The sequence below is a fragment of the Delphinus delphis genome, chromosome 20 (genome assembly GCF_949987515.2).
Source record: "Delphinus delphis chromosome 20, mDelDel1.2, whole genome shotgun sequence".
Classification (NCBI taxonomy): Eukaryota; Metazoa; Chordata; class Mammalia; order Artiodactyla; family Delphinidae; genus Delphinus; species Delphinus delphis.
The window spans coordinates 1,790,736-1,803,210 of NC_082702.1; the positions used below are offsets into that span (position 1 = coordinate 1,790,736).

Below are 12,475 nucleotides of genomic sequence, written 5' to 3' on the forward strand. Positions count from 1 at the left end.
ACTGGCGACTGGAGTGGGCTCTGTGGGAGCAGCCGAACCCCCACCCCACACTGGGCGAAGTGGCCTTGGGACGACTATCGCACTCAGAGCCCCAGGCTCCCCCTTGTAAAAAGGCGCTCAGGATCAGGGTGCCGCCTCTGGAAGCGGACGAGGACGGAGGGCGGGTGCGAAGGCCTCGGGAAGAGCGCAGCCCCGGCTGACACCTCCGCGCAAGGCGGCCCGTAACACGACGGGGACCATGGATCCTAACAACGGCGCGGAGGGAGGTCCTATCCTTTCTACTGTCCTTCCCGGTTAGCTTCCGAAGAGCCGCACGGAAGGCGAACCCCAGCCAGGCCTCCCAGCCTCCACAGCCACTCTAGACAGCCCTGGCGCAAGCAAAAGACGTCACGGCCGCGACGCCGGAAGTCCCGCCTCTGCCGGCAGGGGCGTCAGGAAACGCCCATCTTCCGGACTGTCATTGGCGCAGCACGGATGCGCCGGGCACAGACTTATGGGTAAAGGAATTTGTGTCTTCCATCCAAGCAGGTAAGGGGTACTTTTCCGGCTCTCCCCGACCGCAGTGCGGAGGCAGGTAGAGGGAAAAAGGTCGGGGAGGAATTGGGTCGCGGAGGGCCAGAGCTCTTCTTAAAGGCGACGCGTCCAGATTTCCGTGGTCACCTGTGACAAAGCCGCGTCCTCCGCCGTCTCCAGCAGGTAGACCATTCTTTCATCCTGGGAGAACTGCTTCACCTCCGAGTTTTGGGGACTGAGATTTAAATTGAACGATGAAGGGAATTCCCTGGCCCTCCAGTTGTTAGCACTCCACGTTTCCAGTTCGGGGGCGTGAGTTTGACCCCTGGTCGGGGGAACTAAGATCCCGCAAACCGCGCGGGCCGGCCAAAAAAATAATTGAATAATTAATATCCCTCCTGCGGTCTTCGGGTAGTAACATATGGTCCTCCTATTCCTTGCTACCCAAAATTGGGTTAGCAGCACTTGTGAACTTACTGAAAATGCAAGTTCTCGGATCCAACCTACACCTTCCGACACAGAAACCCCCCGGAGGTGGGAGCTCTTATTAAAAGTCATGACCACCTCCCTCCCCCAAAGTACGACAACTAAAATGGAAAAATACTACAACCTACCTCATGGGAAGTGAGATGAAACATGCTTAGCACAAGGCCTGCTGCTAAATACACACAAGCTATTATTGTTATTATTCCTCATCTCCACAAGTTTCTCACATATACAGCTATAGGAGGATGTCAGAGGCCTCTCTTTGCAGAATCACTGATCACGTTTTTTAAAACAGAAAATACAATCACTCCCTGAGTCAGCAAGTAGCGTTATAGATAATGGTAAAAATTTTGCATAGAGCACACCTGTATACCTGTAGGTTCATTCTACTTTTTTTTAAAAACATTAGATGAAGAAGTCTTGTCAAAGGAATGCATTTTTACAGACCGTATGATTCAAATTAGAACTATGAAGACTAATTGCTCTTAGGCTTAAGTGGGCAGTGGAGTTAACACAGTTTCATATCATGGTATACTTCATAAGATGACATCATAGTTCATGTCTAATTCACAAGAACAAAGACTCAAACTCCTCCTGCCTTCCCCTCTAACTCTCAGGGCAGGCAGACCTAGGTACAAATGTATGATCATGACATGGTCCAGTCTGATATCTAGTGGCTCAAGGTCACCAGGTCTGGTCCTCCTTCTCTTCAGCTCCCAAAGGAGCAATAATTCGTGGGGAGGTGTGAAAACTGGAAACAGTGAGGTCCAAAGAGGCAACCCCAGGAAGGAACATAAATAAGAAGATAAACTGAAGACACATTATTCACAATCACTCTTGCCCATTTCCATTGGCCAAAATTTATTTGCATGGTCCCAAATTAAATAAGGGAAGCTGGGACATGACTGTCCTCTTAGGTGTCCAGGAGGAGAAAACAGTATTGGTGAATGACTAGCCAGTTTCTAGCACAATCCTTGATTTGATCACCAGACACCCATTTTTTATTCATCTTCTACATTCTACACTCTTACACCCTCATTCATGTGACCAGATCATAATTTGTTTAAGCATGTTCCCATTTATGGTTGAGTGAGTTGTTTCAACCTCTTGGCTGTTATCAATAAAGTTGTTATAAACCTTCATGTATATATATTTTGGAGGAAAAAAAATGCCCTAATTTCTAATGGGTATACGCTTAGAATTGGAGTTGCTTGGTTATAATATATACATATGTTGAAATTTAATGGTAATCTTGACACATAAGAGTTAAAACTGAAATTAATGAAAGCACTGTGAGAATTAATTGGCATGTGGAATTTACAGTAGAGACTGTTGGATATATTATCATCATTTGTAAATTGTGTGCTATGCATCCTTTATGTCTGTAAAGTTTGTAATGAATTTATGTAATCTGTGTGCACTTTCTTCTTAAGAGCAGGTGTTAAACATTTATTATCACATTCCTATGTGTACAGATCTGATTATCTGCATTTGGGAATGCCTGTATAATTGTGTATGTGACCGAGTGAGCTCTTGTGTGTCTCTCTGGATGGCTATACCTATTTATGTATGACCATTTGTACATCTGCTTCTGTCAACATGGCTGTGCAAAGGTGTCTACCTTTGGCTCTGTACATGGAGCCCTCTCTCAATGTACCTGTTTCCGCTGTCCCTGTGATCTCCTGTGTAGTCTTTCTGTGTGTCTAGGAGTTTCTTTCTCTGTGTCTCCATACTCTTTCTGCATGCCTGTGCCCGTGTCTGCACGTACATGTTTGTGCCAATGGGTGCATCTGCCTTTTGCCCATGATGTCCCTGTGAGCACCGTTCTTGGTATGTATGGGATTTGTGTGCACACGTGTCTGGGTGTCTATGTCTGTTTTCATGTGTGTGTCTTTAGTTAATATAAATATATCCTCTCTATTCTGTTTGTGTCCTGGTGGGAATTTGTGTGTGCATCTGCATAGGATTTTGTGTCCCACATATGTGTCTGTGCACATCTGCCGATTTATTTTTGGGGAGTCCTATGTGTGATGGTCCTGTAGAGTCCACTCCTGGTCTATACATGTCCCACGGCATGTCTGGGTGTGCCCTGCGTGTGCCTCCCTCTAGGTGCCTATGCTGACCCCATGTCCCTTGTTCTGCCCTAGCCCAGTCACCATAAGGGGACCTCTTAGTGCCACTCAGGCTCTGCAAGCAGTTGGGCACTCCTGGAACAGGGTGTCTGCTGGGATATCTGTGCCCTCAGCTTGTCCCAACTCAGAATTCACCTGTTCTGAGAGGCCTCTCTGACCAGTCCCCAGGCCCTGGCCTCAGAGTTCCCTACACTGAACTTTCAATTTCTCAAGTGCCCCAGGATCACTCCCACACCCCCATCACTGCACAGGATGTTCCCTCTGCCTAGAACTCTGTGTGTGGTGCTGATCTGTATTACAGGTTTAAATTATATGCCATGGAAGGGGTTATGACTGGAAGGGGGAAAGCAGAGTTCAGGGGGATCCTGGGGGCCAGGCTGCTGGTCTGGCACTCACCTCTGAACTCTGGGTTTCTCCTGTTGAATATTGTTCACCTAAAAGAAAGACTGCCATATATTGCTCCAGCAAAGATTGGCTTACTCAGGGTCAGCTGAGAATTGTAACTCGGAGTCTGCAACCATGGTGAGCCACCAGGCAAGGACCTGCACAGCAAAGGTAGAACACTTTTATAGAGGTAAAAAGTAAATTAAGAGGGCTGTAGTAAAGAAAGAGTCGAGGGCTATTCACTGGCTGAGTCCTTGCCAAGAAAGAGGAGGAGTCTTTCTTCTTCCTGTTGAGCTCTGCTGTCAGTTGCAGGGTGTGAGAGTTTCCCCTGCTGGCCTCCTTTTTTTTTTTAATGTTTTATTTTATTATTATTATTTTTTTGGCTGTGCCACATGGCTTGTGAGATCTTAGTTCTCAGACCAGAGATGGAACCTGGGCCCTGGCAGTGAAATCGCCGAGTCTTAACCACTGGACCGCCAGGGAATTCCCTCCTGACTCTATTTAACCTAGGTTTTTATTTACTATTTTTTACAATATAAACAAGTTCACAGAACACCAACATCAGTCAGGGCCACTCAGTGACCATGATGAAATGAGACAATGACAAAACCACCCTATCATCATATCTGAGCAAAGACAACCAGAGTCCTGTGCAAACAAGCAGATAGCCCCCTCTCCTGGGTAACATGAGTGACAGCTGCATCTTCCAGTAGCTGCTGCTTTAGTGCCGCTGCCTTCCCCTGCCTTGTAAATAACAAATTTCAGGATATCTGATCATAAAACCAACTCCGTTTCCTGACAGCATCCAGTTCAGACCAAAGCTCCATTTCCTTAAACTCTTCTCCAAATCACTGAACACAAGCCCAGAGCCTAGAAAATGTCCTAACACCTTCATACTGAGGGCCCCACATTTCCCACGGTGTGGTAACCCACACTGCAGCACACCAATAAACCTCACTGCTCCACCACAGGTGTCAGACACGTTCCTGGTGCTGGACGCACTAGCACCACATATCTGCAGACCCGAATGACCCCCAAACTCCAGACTGCACATCCAACTAGATCGACCTTTCCTCTTAGATGTCTGACACGCATCTCAAACTGCACGAGTACAACCCAACTCATCTCTCCCTGCCCTGCTTTCACTGCCCACCCCTCTCCTCTCTACGGCTGCAGTGACTGTCAACTGGTTCCTGCACCAGACAATGCTCTTGTCAGTCTGTGTTGACACCTGTTACCTTTGCTGGAGATGTTCTTCTGCGACTCCAACCCTGCCTGGGGGTCCTGCATCATTCAGGGGTCTCCACATCAAGCTCTTCCTTCTTTCTAATTTGCTTCCTAAGCTTTAGTTCAATGTCCATCTTCCCATTTTACACACAAGAACACTGAACCCCGAGGATAAGTGACAAGACCAAGGTCATGTGGTTGGGGATAGGCATGGTGGAGACAGGCTGCAACCCCAATCAATCCCAACTCCAAACTCTGAAGGAAATAAAAACAGGTTTTTAAAGAGATATATGCACTTCCATGTTTATTGTAGTTCACAATAGCCGGGATATGGAAACAACCTAAGTGTCCATCAATGGATGAATGGATAAAAATGTATATATACCTACAATGGAATACTACTACTCAGCCTTGAGAAAAAAGGAAATTCTGCCATTTTCGACAACACAGATGGACCTTGAGGATGTTATGCTAAGTGAGATATGTCAGACAGAGAAAGACAAATACCGTACAATATCCCTTATATGTGGAATCTAAAAAGACAAAACAAAACCAAAAACTGAACTGGAAAACAGTAGAATGACGTTTACCAAAGGCTGGAGGTGGGTGAGGGGATGGGAGAGGTGATGATGTTTAAGGGTACCTACTTACAACTAATAATTCCTGGAGATGTAATATAAAGTACAGGATTACAGACAACAAAACAGCATTATAAACATTAAACTTGCCAAGAGACAAGATCTTATTTGTTCCCACCACTAGAAGAAATGATACTTCTGTGGCACAACAGAGGCTAAGGCTACAATGGCACTCATACTGCAATATAAATGTATCGAATTAAATATGTTGTACATTCTTAAACTTACACACCGTTATGTCAATTATATCTCAATAATTAATGAATAAATTAAAAAATGAAAATGAAGCCTTAAATGGTTTTAAGCGGTACACTAAAATGTACCCATTCATAAGTGTGTCCTTATCTCCTTAGATCTAATTTTAAACAACATTCTTAGTATCCTAATTTCTTTTAAGTTTTAAATGCTTCATAATTCAAGGCTTCACATAAGACAATATTTTGCAACAAATAAATATTTGCAGGGCTGTTCTCAAGTGTCCAGCTCTCCAGCTCTCCTAGCATGGCATGACAGACAGCGCATATGTAGTAATTTAGGTGTTTACCTCTCAAACACTGCTCCTCCCCTGCCACCCAATAACAACAAAAAACAACCAATAAATTGTCACAAGTTTGTCAGGAAAACTGGAAAGAAGTCATAAATATATTTCTTTTCCTGTTACATCTACTTCTTTTCTTCTTCCTCCCTTATTTTTGTCTTTTAAATATTCCTGTGGTTGCTTTTTCAGTGTATACTAAGGGTAGAGCTATAGCTGAAGATTTTTGAAATTGCACAATAGTCACTGGTTCTCTCTTCTTTGTAAATTCTCAGGTGCAAAGTCCTAGGATGGGTCCATTTCCAGTATGACTCTTTAGATGACAATAAGTGATGATTGGCCTCAGAAGATTTTCTCACAGCAATGACACTTACATGGTTTCTCTTTGGTATAATTTCTCAGAGTAAGACGTTTCCTCTGGTCAGATGATTTTCCTTAGGAGTTACATTCGAAAGGTCTTTCCCCAGTATGAGTTCTCTGATATCACAATAAGTCCACTTGTGAAAAGCTTTCCCCCATCTCTTACGCTCATATGGTTTCTCCCCAGAATGAATACTTCGAGGCTTGGTGAAGGATGAACGAAGGCTGAAGGACTGTCCACATTCACTATATTCATGGGGTTTCTCCTCAGTGTGATGCTTCATGTGTTGAGTCAGGGAAGAGCTGTTGTGAAAGGCTCTCTGATATTCTTACACTCAAAGGGTTTCTGTCCATTGTGGATCCTATTAGGCCAGATAGAAAAGGGTGAATGAAGGCCTTTCCACATTCATTGCACTCAGGGATCCTCTCCTGTGAGAACCCTCACATGATGAGTGAATAAAACAGCTGTCAAAAAGGGTTTACCCGCATACTTTGCATTCGAAGTGACTTTTTCTGGAGTGGGAAATATTATTTGGGACAAAAACAGACCTGACACAAGAGACTTTCCCACATTCTTTGCATTCATAAGGCTTCTCCTCAGTGTGAATCTGTTGTAGCTGCATGAGCTCTGACCTGCAGTTGAAGGCCTTCCCACAGTGGAAGCAGTCATGTGGTTCTGCTAAGCATAAATCCTCATGAGTTGACCGAGGTCTGCCCTCTTGAGAAAGGCACGTCAACGTTTGTTAAACCATTTCCCACATTTCTTCCACTTGCAGAGATTCTTCCCTGCGTAGATCATGGAAGCTTTACCTGGTCCATGTTGAGTTCTGTTCATGAAAAGCATCTCCCGGAGGATTGCTCTAGTAAAACTCCTGAGTGCAGATTATCATCTGTCCTCACACCATTGTGTTCAGAGCTCATCCTCCGGAGAAAACTCTCCTTGTGGGAAACTGTCCCTGGGTTCTTCCTGCAGTTCTAATGGCCCTCACTGTTTCCTGGTTTGCCCCCAACAGAGAGTTAAAGAATCAAATGACCCTGGAGCAACATTCCCTCCATGAGGGCAGCTAAGAAGCTTTATGGCCTGAGGTTGTGCCTTCTGGCCTAACGGGAATCCAATACCCAAAAGGGCCTATTAGTGAGGACAGCAGAGAATAAGCTCCCAACACTCCGGTGTGGCTTCTCCCCACTGTGAGGGGTCAGGTGTTGGCCAAGAAGTTCTTCTGACCCTCCCTGCAAGTGAAGGCCTTCTCTGATACACTGGTTCTGCAGCACTTCACAAACGAGGCCTGGATTTTCTCTTCTGAAGACTCCACTCCACTGCTTCTGCATCCAGTCAAGGTTTAAACTATACAAAAAGTCTCTCCTCCATGATTCACATGTTGGGAGTATGAGTGCTGCCCAGATGGTGTTCCCTGTGGCTCAGCCAGGTGCAAAAATGTCTTTCAAGACTGGGCCACACATGTCACAGGGGTGAGCCTTTCGGGTGGAAGGATCTGCCTTGGGAGTTCTCATGTGTGACACTCTCACAGAAACCCCCTGCTCAGAAGGTGCAGCCACATCCTCCACTCCATGCCAACAACCTGAAAAAAGATGAATGCTGGTGAAGTCTATGTTCAGTTGGTAGCAAATGGCATCCAGTAACAAATATGTGTCTGATACAACTGGCAACTAGTCTATGAGACTATGGGCATCATAGGGGACCCAGAATCAGGATGAGGAAAGGCTGCTGTGTGCTGTGGGCCTCTAAAGCTTAAAGAATGAAGGACAGGTTTTCCTGGTGGCGCAGTGGCTGAGAGTCCACCTGCCGATGCAGGGGACACGGGTTCGTGTCCCAGTCCAGGAAGATCCCACATGCCGCGGAGCGGCTGGACCCGTGAGCCATGGCCGCTGGGCCTGCGCGTCCAGAGCCTGTGCTCTGCAACGGGAGAGGCCACAACAGTGAGAGGCCCACGTACTGCAAAAAAGAAAAAAAAAAAGAATGAAGGAAACCTTGCAGGAGAGGATACCAGGATGGGATACAGTGTGAGCAAGAGAGGCATGCTCTCTGAATGACACTTTGCAAATGATCTCCCAGCAAGGCTCCTGGTTCCTTGTGACAGGTGAGTGCTATGAAAAAGGGTCTAGCCAGGACCAGAAAAATCTGGCCAGATAGAACATTTAGTGTTCAAGGAAAATTTAAGGATATGTGCACATCTCGTGACACGTTAAAAGAAACCCAGTGCTGTAGAGTTCCGCATGGAGCAGCAAGAGAAGAGCAGATAAGATGTGCGACTAGAAAGGGGGGTGGGACTAACAGGTACCTAAGGTCAGAGTAAAAGTGACAAATGAGCAAGGCATCAAAATTGGGGAAGGAAAAGTGGGATAAGTTTCGCCACTGGTGTTGCCACCTAAACACTAGTAGACATGGCACAAAGTGCTGGTATAAAGTGAAGCCAGCCCTGGGCTTCCCTGGTGGCACAGTGGTTAAGAATCTGCCTGCCAGTGAAGGGGACACAGGTTTGAGCCCTGGTCCGGGAAGATCCCACATGCCGCGGAGCAACTAAGCCTGTGCACTACAAGTACTGAGCCTGCACTCTAGAGCCCACGAGTCACAGCTACTGAGCCCACGTGCTGCAACTACTGAAGTCCGTGCTCCACAGCAAGAGAAGCCACTGCAAGGAGAAGCCCATGCACCGCAAGGAAGAGTAGCCCCTGCTCGCCGCAGCAACGAACCCAACACAGCCAAAAATAAATAAATAAAATAAATAAATTTCTAAAAATATAAATAAATAAATAATAAAATAAAATAAAGTGAAGCCAGCCCTGATTCCCGCATCTTCTGCTCACCAGGCCTAGGCCTCCTCCAGGTCTTCTCTGCTGTGACTGGAGCCACGTCTACCTTCTCAGGCACCCTGGGCTCCCCTCTGGCTCCAGCTGGGTGGCTCCATGAGACCTGGAAACCGCAAGTCCTGATGGGAAGGAAGAGCTGGTGAGTGGTCAGCACTGACCCAGGGAGACACTCTCCGCAGAGAAGATAATTAAATACTAAAAAAAGAATCTTGGAAGAGGGCTTACAGGAAGAGCTCAGTGTTCACCACAAGGAGTAACAATATCAGTGCCTGCAATTCCATGTCAGACCTTGGAAAATTAGAGGAAGGAGGCAGAACTTGGGCCAGGGATTTGGACAGACACCTAGCCAAGGAACGGCCAGGCCATCTGGAATCTCTGGGGCAGAGGGGAAGACTGCAAGACTTCTCACCCCCAAATTCTTCATCTCAAAGCTTTGGGGCAGTACAGGTTGGTGGTGCACATCACCCAGCCCTGATACTCACACTACTTACCCCAGGGAACCAAGGAAAGAAGCCGTGCCGTGACAGAACTGTGAGACAGAACTGCCCCTTGAGAAGAACAAAAACCAGCCCAGGAAACTGGGAATCATGTCCTTGTTAGCTCCCTCCTGCTGAGTGTTGGCTGGACCTAAAAATTACTTTCTAATGAATAGAATATGGCAAAAACGATGAGATGGCACTTGCGAAATTAGGTGATAAAAATACCAGTTTCCATCTTGGATGCTGTTTCTTGCTCATTATCATGGCTATCAGCTGCCTTGTTGTGACCTGCTTATGGAGAAGACAACATGGCAAGAAACTGTGGGAGGGTTCTGGCCAGCAGCCAACGAGGAAATGACTAGTCTAACCAGGTGAGCTTTCAGATCAGATGGCAGCCCTGGGCAGCTTGCCAGCAAGGTCATGAAAGACCCTGAGCTAGGGGTATCCAAGCAGGATATGCCTGATTCCTGACCAAAACCAACTGTGAGATAAACGTTTGTCTTTCCAATGCACTTAGCTTTGGAGTAATTTGCCATGTAGCAACACATAACTAAAACAGAGACTTACCCAGTGATGACACAAGTGCAAAGTTCTCCAGCATCACATCACGGTACAGGAGTCTCTGAGCTTCCTCAAGGAGCTCCCACTCCTCCCGGGAGAAGTACACGAACACATCCTCGAAGGTCACACAGCCCTGCCACGATGGGGACAGTTGAGCTCACGGACAACAGGACTCCCCGGTCTACCCACTCACCTAATCCCCCCACCCCGTCCCTCTCCTCCCCGGCCTCCCAGCTCAGAGGCGATGCCAGGCTTGGCACCACTAGTGCCTGCTCTCTCCTCATGTCCCTCTGATTACTGTGTCCAGCCCAGAGCAAAACCAGGCACGCGGGCAGACAAAATACTATCTCAGCTGAGTATGGCATGACAGACCTCAAACACTCTCCTGTCAGCCAGTCCTCCTGGTGTCATCCAGAGCCTACCCCCGAGGCACAACTACACTTAGGCTCAGCCTTCCCCCACAAGCCCCCAGGACTTGGGCCTTAAGGCTGTCTGTTCACCCTCCTCCCCGGTCTCCCTGCCTCCTCCTCACTTCCACAGTCTCCACTGTGCAGCCAGAGGAAAGCTTTCCAATGAATTATGTGTTAAATCACCTCCACCTTCTGTCCAAACTTTCAGAAGGGAGGTCTAGCTCCTCGGGCTGCCATTCCAGGCCTGACTTCTGCCCGGCTGCTCTGTTCCCTGATCACTCCCAACTCAGTCTCACCGAGTATTTGCACATGCACTAGGACACCGTTCTGATATTTACTCCCTTGGTTGCCAGTACAGGAAACTATACATAAAATCCTTGGTCTGAATTCAGTACCCTGCGCCACAAGTGACTCCCTCCAGAGACTCCACGACCAAGAACTGGGAGAAGAAAAGGCAGAGTCCCAGGACACCATCAGCTATCGCAAGGGGCGGGGACCATGAGCGTGTGGCCCTGGGTGACCCTCCACTCACCTGCGCTGGATTCATCAGTGCTGCTGCACCTGCCACCGCCAAAGGACCCAGTGGGCTGAATGGGGCCCTGAGAGGCGGGAGACCAGGGCGGAGTCACCTCGGGCTGCGTGTCACACTCCGAATCTCGCTATGAAATGTCAAACGCTCGAAAGGCCCAGGCCGCCGCCTTCGGGGGCCTGTCAACGGAGCGCGTGAGAAGACCCGGGAAACCGTGAGGTCCCGGCAGGGCCTGGCAAACACGAGGCGCGAAGTCGCCTGTCCCACGGACGGGGACACAGTGTCACAGTGAAGGAGCCGGGGCTGGGGGCGTCACGGCTCGGACAAGGTGCGGAGATAGCCCCCGGCACCTCGCTCTCCTTCCCCGTCCTGCCCTAGAGATGCGGCCCCAGTGCAACGCTCGAGTCCACGTGGCCGCCGTCCAACCAGCACCCGCTCACGGACGGATGTTCTCCTGCAGCGAGGCCGGAAGTCCCGCCCCGAAGCCGAAGGAAACGCCCCCCTCCTAGGTCGTGATTGGCTTAGGGCTGGGGGCGGTAGCGCCGGTGGCATCCACTTTTGGGTTACGTAGTTAACGCCCAGCCTGTGCCCACGCGCGTGCGCCATTTCCCTTCTCCATGGCGACGGCCCAGCGGCACCGCGGGAAGAGACTGGGAAATAATTTAGCTCCAGGAATCCTCATACGGGGTGGGGCGGGGCTTCGCTTCCTTTTAAAGAAAAGTGCCCAGATTTCCGTAGGCCTGGGGGTAATGCCCCGCCCTCCCTAATCGTGCCACCGCAGGACCTGGGAACCTGTTAGCAATGCAAGCTCTGGGGCCTTACCCAGACCTAGAGAATCAGAAACCCTGGGGACGGGGCTCAGCACTCTCTGCTTTCAGGAATCCTGGTACCGCTCATTCAAGTTTAAGAACCATGGCTCTACTGTGACTAGAATGGGAAATACTAAGTCCCTCGTGGTTATTTACATAAAAAGTGCCTATCTCATAGTTCATGCTCAGTAAATAAGAACGATTATTATTACTGTCATTAGTATTAACATCACAATGCTTTCACGTACAGGGCTTGGGAGGATAAGTCAGGGATACCTCTTTGCAGGATCCTTGGCGTTATTTGTGAAAAAGCAATGATTCTTTGACGTGGCAAGTAGCCTCATAGGCATTGATTAAACGCTTTACATAAAATCATACATTTGTATGTACTACTTGGCATATTTATTTCTTAAAGAGCACCGCAGGAAGGGTTTGTTTTTTTTGCCATGCCGAGTGCCATGCAGGATCTTTGTTGTCCGACCAGAGATTGAAGCCGAGCTCTCTGCACTAGAAGCGCAGAGTCCTAACCACTGGACCACCATGGAAGTCCAGGACGGCTTCTTAAACTACAGGTAAGCATGAT

General features: G+C 48.1%; 1 long non-coding RNA gene across 1 annotated transcript; it reads right to left on the reverse strand.

Moving 5' to 3' along the window:
• Positions 1 to 7,752: 7,752 nt before the first annotated feature.
• Positions 7,753 to 11,335, reverse strand: LOC132416642 (uncharacterized). Its single transcript, XR_009517673.1, has 4 exons — positions 11,087 to 11,335; positions 10,151 to 10,277; positions 9,102 to 9,223; positions 7,753 to 7,855 (listed from the first exon to the last, which is right to left on the reverse strand). It is a non-coding gene; the product is annotated as an uncharacterized lncRNA (long non-coding RNA).
• Positions 11,336 to 12,475: the final 1,140 nt, after the last annotated feature.